The sequence below is a fragment of the Anolis carolinensis genome, chromosome 2 (assembly GCF_035594765.1).
Source record: "Anolis carolinensis isolate JA03-04 chromosome 2, rAnoCar3.1.pri, whole genome shotgun sequence".
NCBI lineage: Eukaryota > Metazoa > Chordata > Lepidosauria > Squamata > Dactyloidae > Anolis > Anolis carolinensis.
The window spans coordinates 164,672,254-164,685,570 of record NC_085842.1 but is presented as its reverse complement, the minus strand read 5'-3'; the positions used below and the strand labels follow the sequence as shown (position 1 = coordinate 164,685,570).

At 40.5% G+C, this 13,317-nt stretch overlaps 1 long non-coding RNA gene and 1 other non-coding gene across 2 annotated transcripts in view; both read right to left on the bottom strand.

Annotated features, from left to right (window-relative positions):
• Positions 1–1,916: 1,916 nt before the first annotated feature.
• The window catches only part of LOC134296336 (uncharacterized), a 60,933-nt gene continuing 49,532 nt past the window's right edge, over positions 1,917–13,317 (bottom strand). Inside the window, exon 2 of the long non-coding RNA XR_010003041.1 lies at positions 1,917–2,847. This is a non-coding gene — a long non-coding RNA (uncharacterized LOC134296336). The remainder of the gene's footprint in view (positions 2,848–13,317) is intronic.
• Positions 3,551–3,629, bottom strand: mir365 (microRNA mir-365). The gene has a single exon (NR_129965.1). It is a non-coding gene; the product is annotated as a microRNA mir-365 (primary transcript).

Here is a 13,317-nt window from a genome sequence, read left to right as displayed (position 1 = left end):
CTTGCATGGAATCTGCCTTCTTCTTCACAGATGCCATCTGCTGAATGAATATTCATACAGCTGCTCTTCCCGATACCCATTGAAAAATACAGGATATGCTATTTAGTTCTTTTCATATCTGAGGTGTGCAGGGAACCATGCTCCTCTTAACTCACTCTAAGGGTTCATCCACACAGCCATATAACCCACAATATCAAGGCAGATAACCCACAATATCTGCTTTGAATTGGATTATCTGAATCAACACTGTCATATAATCCAGTTCAGTGGTTTTCAACCTGTGGGTCCCCAGATGTTTTGGCCTACAACTTCCAGAAATCCCAGCCAGTTTACCAGCTGTTAAGATTTCTGTGAGTTGAAGGCTAAATAATTTGGACCTACAGGTTGAGAACCACTGATCCAGTTCAATGTGGGTTTTTATACAGTTGTGTGGAAGAGGCCTTACGTTCACACCATCCAGGTATATTCCCTGGGCCAGCAAAGCAACTGGCCGCCCCTCCTTCACAAAGTGTGTATGTGCCTTTAAGTCATCTGTCAATATGTGGAAACCCAATTAAGTCCATAGGGTTTTCTTAGGCAAAGAATGCTCAGAGGTGGTTTTGCCAGTTCCTTCCTCTGAAACAGAGCCTACATGACCTGATATTTGTTAGTGATCCTCCATCCAAGTACTAACTAGGGCTAACCCTGCTTAGCTCCCATGATCAGATGGGATCTGGTGCCTTTCGGGCAGGTATGGGCAAACTTCAGCCCTCCAGATGTTTGGACTTCAACTCCCACAATTCCTAACAACCTACTGGGAGCTGAAGTCCAAAACACCTGCAGGGCCGAAGTTTGCCCATGCTTGCTTTAGGGTATTTTGGCACACTCCCATTTTCTATCTCCTTTTGACAATGGAAGTACTCTTTTCCATTTGGACATAACAGAGGAAGACAGCAAAGACATGCTTAATTTTCTTTAAAACTTACAACTAACCACAATGTCTTAGTATAACTCATGCTTTCAGTGTGTGGCCTCTTTTTCCCTCCTCATTGCTGACTGCTCTTTTCACTATTTGTCCAAGACCCACAAAGAAGAGGCACATGAGAGCTCCCCATATTTAGAAATGAGTAACAGGCAGAAATCCCGTTAGGCTACACTAAAAAGGAATGAATTACTGTTACAGGTAAGAATGCACTGCTGTTCCAGCTTATTACTGCAAAAAGTGTGAGCTGCGGTGGCGCAATGGGTTAAACCCTTGTGCCGGCTAAACTGCTGACCTGAAGGTTTGAATTCACAAGACAGGGTGAGTTCCCGTCTGTCAGCTCTAGCTTGCGGAGACATGAGAGAAACCTCCCAGCTAACACATTCAGGTGTCCCCTGGCCAATGTCGCTGTAGACAGCCAATTCTCTCACACCAGAAGCGACTTGCAGTATGTCCTCAAGTCACTTCTGACATGATAAAAAACTGCAAAAAGTTACTTTTTAAACTTTGTATTAGTAACACATAATTGTCTGGCTCTACCCTGCTCTGTACAGTATGTACTGTTGTCTAAACCAATTGATAAATATCCTATGCTGAATTGTAACATGTAGTTTGAAAGAAACACATGTTACCTGTCTCAAATATTTCCATGGGACTGATATTGTACAGAGAATTGCTACAAACACATGGTTTTAACCCCTTCCCACCTTCTTTCCTACTGAGGGAGGTGTCAAGAAACTTTGTGTATTTATTTAAAAATGTCAAAACTTGGTTTGGGAAATGATAACTAAAATCTCTGCTCTGCTCTGACCCTTAATCAACCACCGTCTTTCCATTTAGCCCACCTCACAGTGTTGTTATGAGGATCAAATGGAATCTTCCTGAATATATTGAATTTAAAACTCCTTGAATGAATACCAAGGTACAAATGCAATGAAAAAGAAAAGAAAATGTGTAGATTTTAAATAGCTTTTATTATAAAATCAGTATTTTTACACAGCGTAGGCACACATTACAATGACCAGTAGTAATCACTCTGCTCCAGTTGGTGATAAGGAGCATCCCCCTGGTTGGTGGTTCGTATCCGGGGAGCAGGGTGAGCTCCATCTGTCAGCTCCAGCTCCCCATGCAGGGACATGAGAGGTGTCTCTCATAGGATGGTAAAACATCCGGGCATCCCCTAGCAATGTCCTTCCAGACAGCCAATTCTCTCACACCAGAAGCGATTTTCTCAAGTTGCTCCTGACACGAAAAAAGTTGGTAATCATGTGTGCACATGCTAAATAGGTTTTCACACATGTCTGTGGGGAATTATATGTGCAACTAGATCTCCCATATGTGATTCTCCAGCCTGATCCTGCACCCACAGCAATCTCATCAGATAATCTATAAACCAACAAGGGATGGAAAGCTGAATCCAGATTCCCATGATACAGGGCAGAATATCAATATCACAATAAAATAAAATTTGCCTGCATTTCTTGACTGTAGAAAATGGCAATAGCAACAGGTGCACCAGATAAATGCCAAATGAGACTAAAGACTAATATACATCAGCTCTAATCTAGGGCCCTTCCACACAGCCATATAACCCAGAATATCAATACAGAAAATCCGACAGTATCTGCTTTGAATTGGGATATCTGTGTCCACACTGCTATATATTCCAGTTCAAAGCAGATAATGTGGGATTTTATTCATCTGTGTGGAAGGGGCCTTAGTCATTCCTTCCAAATGGAAGACTAGTTTTAGAAAGTTAATATATATTCAGGAAAACATGGAAAGGACTGTTCTGGGCAGCACAATTTATGGCACAAAAGCAGGTTGTGATGGCCTGTATACCCTCAAAGCCAAGAGGCACTTCATGGGAAGTGAGTCCTGTAGACCTAAACAAAAAAAAAAAGACAAAACCAGATTAGATTCCAAAATAAATGTAGAAAGAGTCAGCTGCTCAAGCACACCTTTCAAGGCTTTAATGTAGATCTCAGACACTTCCAATAGTTCATATGTCCGACTGTATGGATTGCACAATGACTGCAATGAAAAGAGCATAAAATGGTACCGCATATAGAATTCAGCATTTTTAAAGAAGTGTCAAGTAATAATGCTTGAGAATAAGCAGGCTGTGCCTGCTGAAATCTTAGGAGCTGTTTGAACAAGCTGAATGTGATTTCTAGTTGATAGGGACTGTGCGAGTGTGTTTCAGATTTGCAGAAACAGCAAGAAACACTGAACCAGAGTGCAAATGCAAACTTGTTTAAAGTTTGCATAATGAACCAAATAAGTCCTTTTCCTTACCCACCCCCCTCATTTGATCCTGAAAAGAGAAGGCATATATTCAATTTTAAAAATCATCAATAGTTTTTTAATAAACATATTTCTCTATGAATACCCAGGTTATTGGAAATGAAGGACCTTCTTCATTACAGACAAATCATAAACTCCCAATGCTGTTTTTCATCGTCAATGTTGGATTCCACTTCTGCTTTTGGATATCCCAGAGCCACTGTCCACGTTGAATTTTTCTACAGGTAGATACTCACCTTCAAAAGCCGCCCTTTGTTGGTGGTGATCATAGCTGAACATTGCAAGAACAATAAGGATTTTTAGGGGCATTATGACTGGGTTAGTAAAACACAGCTGCCCCTGAAAGTCCCTCATTTTTCTTGCTGCCTCTCAGTGCCTCTCGACGTGCTCCAGAAGGAAAGAGAACGGAAAGCCTTGGCTTTGTTTAGCCGCATGGAGATTACAGGTTTGGTACTACAGTGTAAATACAGCCCTCTTACCAGTCGTGCATCAGAATAAGAATGTACCAGCAAATTGCAGAGCAACGTTGAAAACTTGGCTGAGTAACAAGTGCTTTTATTTTGCTTTCTCTTTTGACCCAGTCAAAGTGTCACTAGCATCTACACATCCTGTCCCTTTAAGTTAGTGAGTAAACATACATACCCTGTTTCCCCGAAAATAAGACATCCCCGAAAAATAAGACCTAGTAGAAGTTTTGCTGAATTGCTAAATATAAGGCCTCCCCTGAAAGTAAGACCTAGCAAAGTTTTTGTATGGAAGCAGGCCAAGCGCCTGTCAAACAGAACACCAGAGCATGCAGGATTGGTACATGTACATACCATAGAGTGTTGTACATGGAAATAATGGTAGTAAGAAGAAATTCTTGATAGGATTCACAGTTTGTCTGGTTATGCTGGTTTGTGATGACAACTATTGTACAGTATACAATAAATGTTCATTTTCTGTTCAACAATAAATGTGAATTCTTCTTCATGGAAAAATAAGACATCCCCTGAAAATAAGACCTAGCATATATTTGGGAGCAAAAAATAATATAAGACACTGTCTTATTTTCGGGGAAACACGGTACCTAAGTAAAGACATGGACATATACATGGACATTATAATATTATAATATTATACAGCAAGGGTAGGCAATTTATTGTCTTCTTACATACTTTGGATCACAACTCTCATCATATCTGATCACTGATCAGCGATAATGTGATATGTATGATCTTCTAGACCAGTGGTTCTCAACCTGTGGGTCTCCAGATGTTTTGGCCTTCAATTCCCAGAAATCCTATCAGCTGGTAAAGTGGCTGGGATTTCTGGAAGTTGTAGACCAAAACACCTGGGGACCCACAGGTTGAGAACCACTGTTCTAGACATTTTGGATAACAATTCTCATCATACCTGACCACCGATCAAAGAATCATAGTTACAAGAGACTAAAAGGACCATCTAGTCCAAGCTTCTGATTAGGGATGTTTGGGTTTTTGGTCCTCAATACCAGCTAGGAGCCAAGTCCTCTGCCCCACTACTGTACTGTAGAAGGAATCCTTCACAGAAAGCTTGATAGATGCAGGGAATGCTGTGGATGTGGCATATCATGATTTCAGAAGGCCTTTGACAAGGTCCTCCGTGATCTTCTTGCAAACTAGTAAAATGTTGACTAGACAATGCAACTATTAGGTGGATCTGTAACTGGTTAAGTGACCTGAAAAGAAATGACGAGTGGGGTGCTGCAGGGTTCAGTCCTGGGCCCAGTACTGTTCAACATCTTTATTTAATGACTTGGATGAAGGTTTAGAGAACTTAATATACTTAATATATACGGTATATTGTAATAGTGGGAAAGACTATGGCTGCATCTACACTATAGAATTAATGCAGTTTGACAGCATTTTACTACAGCATCCTAGGAATTGTAGTTTGGTGGGGTATGGGCTCTCTTTGGCAGAGAAGGCTAAAGATTTTATAAAACGACAACTCCTAGGATTCCATAGCATTGAGTCATGACAGTTAAAGTGGTATAAATTGTACAATGTAGATGCACCCTGCCATGCAATACATATTCACATAGAAATAAGGCCCATTGAAATTAATGAGTCCAAGTACTGTACTCTTTGGCATGGGTCCTTTTGCACTATGCAATTCAAAGTGTTATGGATTCCACTTTAAGTGTCATAGTTGCAGCCTTCTGAATCCTTGGAATTCATTGGCTGAGGATTCCAAAGGCCTCTCCCCTCCAATGCCAATCACAGGATTTTATAGCATGGAATCATGGGTAGCTGAAGTGGGATAATAGTGCTTTGAACTGGGTTATCTGAGTCCACACTGCCATATATTCCAGTTCAAAGCAGATAATGTGGGATTTTATTCAGCTGTGTGGAAGAGGCCCCACAGTGCTATAGTATGAATACGTCTAGTAGAGTGTTGGTTCCAAGAGTCTTCAGAGAGAAACAAGTCTGTATTAAATGGTGAGGACGGGGACTGGGTTATCACTTTCTTTTAAAAAAAAATTATACCTGTTTTTCTGCATTAAATTCCTTGTAGCCTGATACTGAACATGATGAACCAATAGAAACAGAATAATTCATAATTAAATTAAATACCGACGCTGGTATGTTTGTCCACTGTCATAATGTGCCAAACTTTCACACATCTCATCTTCCTGGAATGACTCTCCATACTATCTGAAATTTGGGCTTTTTGATTCTTCATTCAGCAGCTTAACAATATTATAAAACATCAAACCTTTTACTTGTATTGCAACAGAACACGGCTAACCTCAAATAGCCATCCTGCAGGAATAGCAAAAAGTGTTTGGATAAGTACAATGTCAATATAGTTGGAATGTGGAACCTTTGAGCCTCCAGAAATTTCAGATCTTGAAAAGTTTGTTTTGAAAAATAGTTCATCTTTGCTATTCAAGTAATTTATAATTTTTCCAAAATTGTCCCAATTTTTTCCAAAATCTGACAAAGAAATGCTCTAGTGTGACACAATTGCTTGACAGAATGTAGAAAGTTGACAAATGTAGCAGGGGGGAAACTTGCTCATCTGATTGTGTGTGTGTGTGTGTGTGTGTTTGAGAAAGAGAGAATGTGAATGCATGCCTGTAAAGAAATAGTTCATGCATGACTCTTGCTCCAAATTCTTGCCTATAGTCTGAGAGGCAGTGGAAAAGCAAGTCTTCCAAAATGAGTTAGCTATGGTATTTATACTCTGGAAGAGCATAGTATCTTTTATGAATAGAGCCTTGTCTCACGTTTATACTTGAAAAGCATGATCAGGCCGATGCTCATCTTTAAAATTATACTGTACATCTATCTCCAAGGAAACATGAAATCAGCATTCAACTCAAATAAGAGCGTAACTTCATGGCCCAGCTCCAGTCTGCATCACAAATGCCTTGCAGAGCCCCCAGAGAGAAAGGCAATGGCTCCAGCACTTGGGGCAAAAAAAGAAAGGCAGGGAATCTGGGAGTGAGGGTTACACACAAGGTGTCCATTTGCATTTGCCCAAGGGGGGAAATGTGGAAGGTGAGGATTATTTCACATGATGTGAACATAGAAGATTATGAACATGTGGGGTTGCTAACTAAGGTAAAGCACAGACCCCTTTCCTTACCATTCACCACTGAGGTCAGAGTCGGGTAAGTCTTGAAGCACAGGTAGACAACTATTGGGGCTTGGCCAGAGCTTTCCAAACATATGTTGCTGACAAACCTTTTAGAATGCGTCACTTCGCAACACAGAAATTCAATTTTACTAGCAAACTGGAAGTTAAACTAACTCTTCATAAGAGATATGGACTCATACACAAATTGCAAGAAAGAAATGTATGAGGACACAATGTATCTCATGAAAATCTTTCATTATATATGTATTAAAATATATGATGTACTGCTTATCTCAGGCTTCTCATAACATTTGTGCAACACACCTACACATAACAACCAACACAGTTTGGAAAGCTCTGGTTTAGGGGAACACAATAGTCCCCAGGAGACGTGGAAGGGCAGTATCCCTCTGCAAAATGAAAAACGGTTGCTCTCCAAGTATCCTGTAAATAACCTTTCAAGACATGGGATAGCATTTTCACCATGTTTTTAGCCTCTTCTGAGTTTTTAAGGCCCAGGATAGGCCTTAAACACAAAAACAAAACAAGAAAGGTCCCACAACTATATTCCAATCCACTTCTATTTTCAAAAAGAGGCCACAGAGTCAACTGTCTCAGCCATCTCACTCTGCATGATGGTAGAACCAGCCCTTGGTAGGTAGAGTATCCAACCAGGGGGCTGAAGACTGGTTTCACCACCTACCATTATCAAAGAAAGAGTATCTTGCTTTTTTTAAAAAATCCAGAGTTTGACTTAGATATCAGAATTTTAAAAAACAAACAAACATAGTTTAATTTTTTTCTTTATGTGTCTGTATTATTAGTGTCACAATACTGTCATGCCAGATTCTCTTATCCACTACTTCCATGCTGCTCAATGGGAGATTTCAAGTTGGATGTGTGCTATTACTCTTCTCCTGGAGAAGTGGTTCTCAACCTGGGGTCCCCAGATGTTTTTGGCCTTCAACTCTGAAAAATCCTAACAGCTGGTAAATTGGCTGGAATTTCTGGGAGTTGTAGGTCAAAAACATCTGGGGACCCCAGGTTGAGAACCACTGTCCTAGAGCTGTACCCCCCCCCCCCAAAACATGTTAATACAAAGGGGAGCAGAAACAGACATAACCATGTATAGTCACCCATATCCTTTGATTCTGAAATCTTCATGAAATCCTGGCTATCCTCATCAATCTCCCCCTGCTACCTCCCATATTGGAGTGCAATCATGTTGGTGGCATCATCCACATTGCAAAATTATACCATTTTGAAAGCACTTTTTATACACTTCACTGAGGAAAACAGGCATACATGTGGCTCAACAACAACTGGCTAAAACAGGGCAAAAATATTAATGAGGAAGAACACAGAAAACTACTATTTTCAGAAGGAAATCCTTGGAATTTGTGCACAGGATCTAGGAAGGCCAAGAGGGAAAAAGAAAAGGCCCAAATCAATAATGTACTGCTGTCTTAATTAAGTGCAAAGTAAATTAGCAGATTTAGGTTACTGAAAGATGGATGGAAGGAAGGAAGGAAGGAAGACAGCAGAAAGAAGAATTCTTAACCTTCTACACTCAGAATTTAGGAAGGAAGAATAATAATCAAAGCCATCCCAACTGATCTGTAGTTATTGCATTCTTTAAATGCCATGGCTACATCAAATGGCAGTGGTTCTCAACCTGTGAGTCCCCAGGTGTTTTGGCCTACAACTCCCAGAAATCCCAGCCAATTTACCAGCTGTTAGGATTTCTGGAATTTGAAGGCCAAAATATCTGGGGACCCACAGGTTAAGAACCACTGTCCTATGGCATCCTTACCAGTTTGGTGAGACCTGAGAGGAGCTCTCTGGTGGATAAACCTAAATTCCCCTCCCTAAATTGTCAATATAAAAAATGTTGTCACGGCAATTAATGTGGAATCATAGCACTGTAAATGTATAATACGAAAAAGATCCAAGTTGCAAGAAATATGAACTAAGCACACTCTTATATGTGTTCCTACATAATTACACCATGGCTACCTAGTCTAGTTCAACATGTGGATACAACACATTATACGTGAGATCTCAGTCTTTTCACTTAGCTAATTGCTAATCACAGTTTTGGACCTCCAATGCAGTGAAAAGCTTTACCACACTTAAAAGAAACCAGAAAGAAGAAAAGAATGAGGGAATGGCTCGTGTTCTGGAGTCAATCTTCTCTTGAATTTTTGATAGGCGCCTCTGGTGAACCACTCGGACACCAGTGCCACAGATGTTTTTGAACATTTCCACCCTTGAAAGCAGCCAACCCATTTGCTGTCTCTGTGTGTATACGCCTAGTAGAACTTTGGATTTTGGAAATAAAATCTCTGCCATTTTGTGGTTTGTTTTTCCTGGATTTGGGGGCTTTAACAACCAGTGTTTCTGAAAGTTAAAAAACTAACATAAAAACAGCCCAGGATCTAACCAAGAAAACTATCCGTTTCAGCCTTCTGTGGCCAACCAGAGGATTATGGAAAGCCCACGTACACTTTGGTTGGGAGGAAAAAGCAGGCATTTTCAACTATTGGTAGATTCTGGACTAAAAATATTACCATTAACTACTATCCAGTTTTTAGTAAACAAAATCATGACCTTTTTAGTTCAAGTAGCATTCATTTGCACTCCAAATGTTGTGGGACTATAGCTCCCATTGTCCCTCACAATTTGATGTGCTGGCTGTGTTTGAGGGAGTTGTATTGAGAACAGCGCTGTTCACAAGTTGCCCACCATGGCCTTAAAACTTATTTCAAACTTATATTAGAATGAAGTATGTTTTTCATTTGTTTCAATACCTGCAGAGCAGATACAACATCTAAAGTCTGACAAATTCATTGATGACATTCAGAAATGTCTCTCAATGAGAAACCTAAAAAAACAAAAAGCCCAGTTTATGGCTTTAAAAAATAAAAATAAATGGGGCTGACATTTATTATTATTCAGAGCGTTACATATAAAAATATTCTTCAGAATGTCACTTTGAACCTCAAAGATAGGACAAGCCAAACACCTTCTGCAGCCATTCCATGTAGCCCTAAAATAATGCAGGAGCCATTCAAATAGCCCCTTGTCTAATTCTTTCAAGGGCTCTGAATTATCTCACTTTTATTTAGGCACCCCGGGGGGGGGGGGGGGGAGTCATAGACTAAGGGACAAATCAAGGAGAGACTGTACCTGCGTGACTCAATAAAACAGCTCCAACTTTCCTGGAAATCATTACATTCTACTCTTCTCAAAGCTCCAAGTAAACAAAGGGCCAAAATGGACAAGGACATTGGCATTCCTCATGTCTAAAAAGAGTCACTATCACAATGAAATGAATTGGAGCTCCCATTTTAGTAGAGTGTTCCCAGAGCCTTCTCTGGTTCAGCCTTTCTCAGCTGGGTACCTTCTCAAAGGGATAATATGAGTTGTATCTTAACCAGTTTAGCTATAGCCACCAGTATAGCTGCTCTGATTTCTTCCATTAATACAGTGGTTCTCAACAAGTGGGTCCCCAGGTGTTTTGGCCTACAACTCCCAGAAATCCCAGCCAGTTTACTAGTTATTAGGATTTCTGGGAGTTGAAGGCCAAAACATCTGGGGACCCATAGGTTGAAAACCACTGCATTAATGCATTTAATTCCAACATGATAACTAGAAGAGTTAAACTGGATACAGACGTGGGGTCGGGGGATTGTACCTTATTGGTTTTAACCTGATTTTTCCTCGACAAAGTTGCCCCCCCCCCCCAATGAAAAACAGCATTTCTTAAACAGATCTGCCTTTGCAATCAAGACTTGCAGTGTAAGCCTATTGACACATCCCAAAGCAAAGCAAGTTGAACGCCAGATACAGAGGTGAAGAAAATGACATGCTATGACAGACAACTTTCACCACTTGGGGAAACATCACTGCCATAAACTAAATATATCAGCTGGCATCATGTTGATTAGTTACAAGATCAACAACTAGATTTACAACCTGGTTATTACCAGGGATTCATATTAACAGTTGTTTTTTAGCCTGGCAGTGTCCAAACTGAAGTGTTCATGGGGTGAATATTGAAGTATTGGAAAATGTCATCTCAAGCACTTTCCTGAGTATGAAGCACATTGAGACAAGAAGCTGAGGCACAGGGTTCAGAGCTGCTCTTGATATACCCAGTGATGGGGAGCACTCTCCAGATATCTCTGGGATAAGAAAGAAAGAAGGGAGAGAGGGAATAATCCACTGTCTGGAAACAACTACTTATGATCAGCTACAAGAACCTAACCTGGCTAGGAATGCCTTTGGCCAGCTTTAGTCAATGTGCTATCTACGCTCCTTCTGAGGAAAACAAAAGCAGATCTGGAAACAGTGGTGTGTAGTTTTTAACACTGTTTTTCATATGTGGGGTCTATTGGCATAAAATCCCATATGTTGGGATTTTATGCCAATATTTATCTTTTTATGAAGGCATTGAATGTATGCCATTGTTTGTTGGAATCTGTCCTGAGTCCCTTCAGGGAGAGAGGGGGGAATAGAAATATAGATGATGATGATGATGATGATGATGATGATGATGATGATGATGATGATGATGATGATTGTTGTTGTTTTCCCACCTCCTGATCAGGCTATAGCAACATGCTCTGTGTGGGTCCATCCTAGACTGCAGCTCATACAAGCTTCTTAGCCCACATAACTTCTGTTTCATGTCAGCAGCACTGGTTTTCAGATTTGTTTTTGGATCCAGTTCAAGGCTTAAAGACCCACAAGGCTTAAAGACCCACAAAATATCTGAAATATTGCTCTGTACAAAAATGCTCTACAGGCAGAATTTGTGGAAATTACCTTTTTTGGATTATAACTCCCACTATCCCACAACCTGCAGGGACATTGGCCATGCTGGCTGAGGGATGCTGGGACACCAATCCAAAAAGTAACCTCCACGGTCTCTGCCCATAGATCATGATCATCTTCAGTGGCCCTGTTTTATATCCCAATGCCTAACATTAATTTAGTTGCTGGAAACGTGAGTCAAGAGCTTTTCAGTGACAGCACCCATTATGAGAATCCTTTCCCAAACTAGTCTCATTCTCTGCTGATATTATGGCAGTCAGTGAAAATATTTTTATTTCACTTGTCATTGTACCTTTGATTCCAATGTTTTAATATGTTATTTCATGGTATATTGTAAGCTGATCTGCGGGCATTGACTGGGGCTTAAAAGAATTATTACAGTAGAGTCTCGCTTATCCAACGTAAACGGGCCAGCAGAACATTGGATAAGCGAATATGTTGGATAATAAGGAGAGATTAAGGAAAAGCCTATTAAACATTAAATTAGGTTATGATTTTACAAATTAAGCACCAAAATATCATTTTATACAACAAATTTGACAGAAAAGGTAGTTCAATACACAGTAATGCTATGTAGTAATTACTGTATTTATGAATTTAGAACCAAAATATCATGATATATTGAAAACATTGACTACAAAAAATGTGTTGGATAATCCAGAATGTTGGATAAGTGAGACTCAACTGTATTACCAATATTCTATATTAGCTACTTAATACCATTTCCTGGCCCCACCTCTCAGACCACCTTAATAGCCAGCAGTAGCTATTAAACTGCCAGAATCCTTTAGTACTGTGGGTCCCAACCTGTGGGTCCCCAGATGTTTTGGCCTTCAACTCCCACAAATCCTAACAGCTGGTAAACTGGCTGGGATTTCTAGGAGTTATAGGCCAAAACATCTGGGGACCTATAGGTTGAGAACCAGTGCTTTAGTAGGAGGATGTTCCCACCAGCCAGCCAGGTTGTGACAAAGAACTGGCAATAGAGGTCTTCCTTTTGACAGTTGAAGACTTACTTGCTAATGGGAGGACACTGGAAATATCATCTTCCCTGCACCCTGATCAGCAACTGAATAAGACTACTTCATTTGATACAGCTGCTGGCTTTTAAGGTGGGCTAGGGAATACTTACACTGCAAACAACACGCTGTCCCCAGAACTGTTTGGACACTCCCTGGACACTTACTGCAATTCCCAACATCTGTTGCGAACTAATAAGGTGGCAGTGGAAGTGCAAGACTCACTATTGAACAGAGGAAGATGGACATCTAAGCGAGCGGTCCGGACATCTCTCTCACAAATTCTATCTTTAAGCTGGTCGAAAGTGAAGATCAAGACTATCGACTGGCTTCGTAGAGACTATCAGTCCTGGAACCGCTCCATTTGTCTTCTCATTGGATTGGAAGACAGAACACTGATGGAGGAATTGTTTTTGTATAGGCCCAAACTTCAACAGTGGGGCATTACTCTCAGGAGGGTACTAGTAGACCCATTGATTCGCCCCCTGGACATCAGGCGGAATCTTGGTAGACAAGATCCCCCAGGTTTAGGCCATGTCTATGTTACCTCTCAGTCCCGTTCTCAGACATCATTAGTGCCTAGCC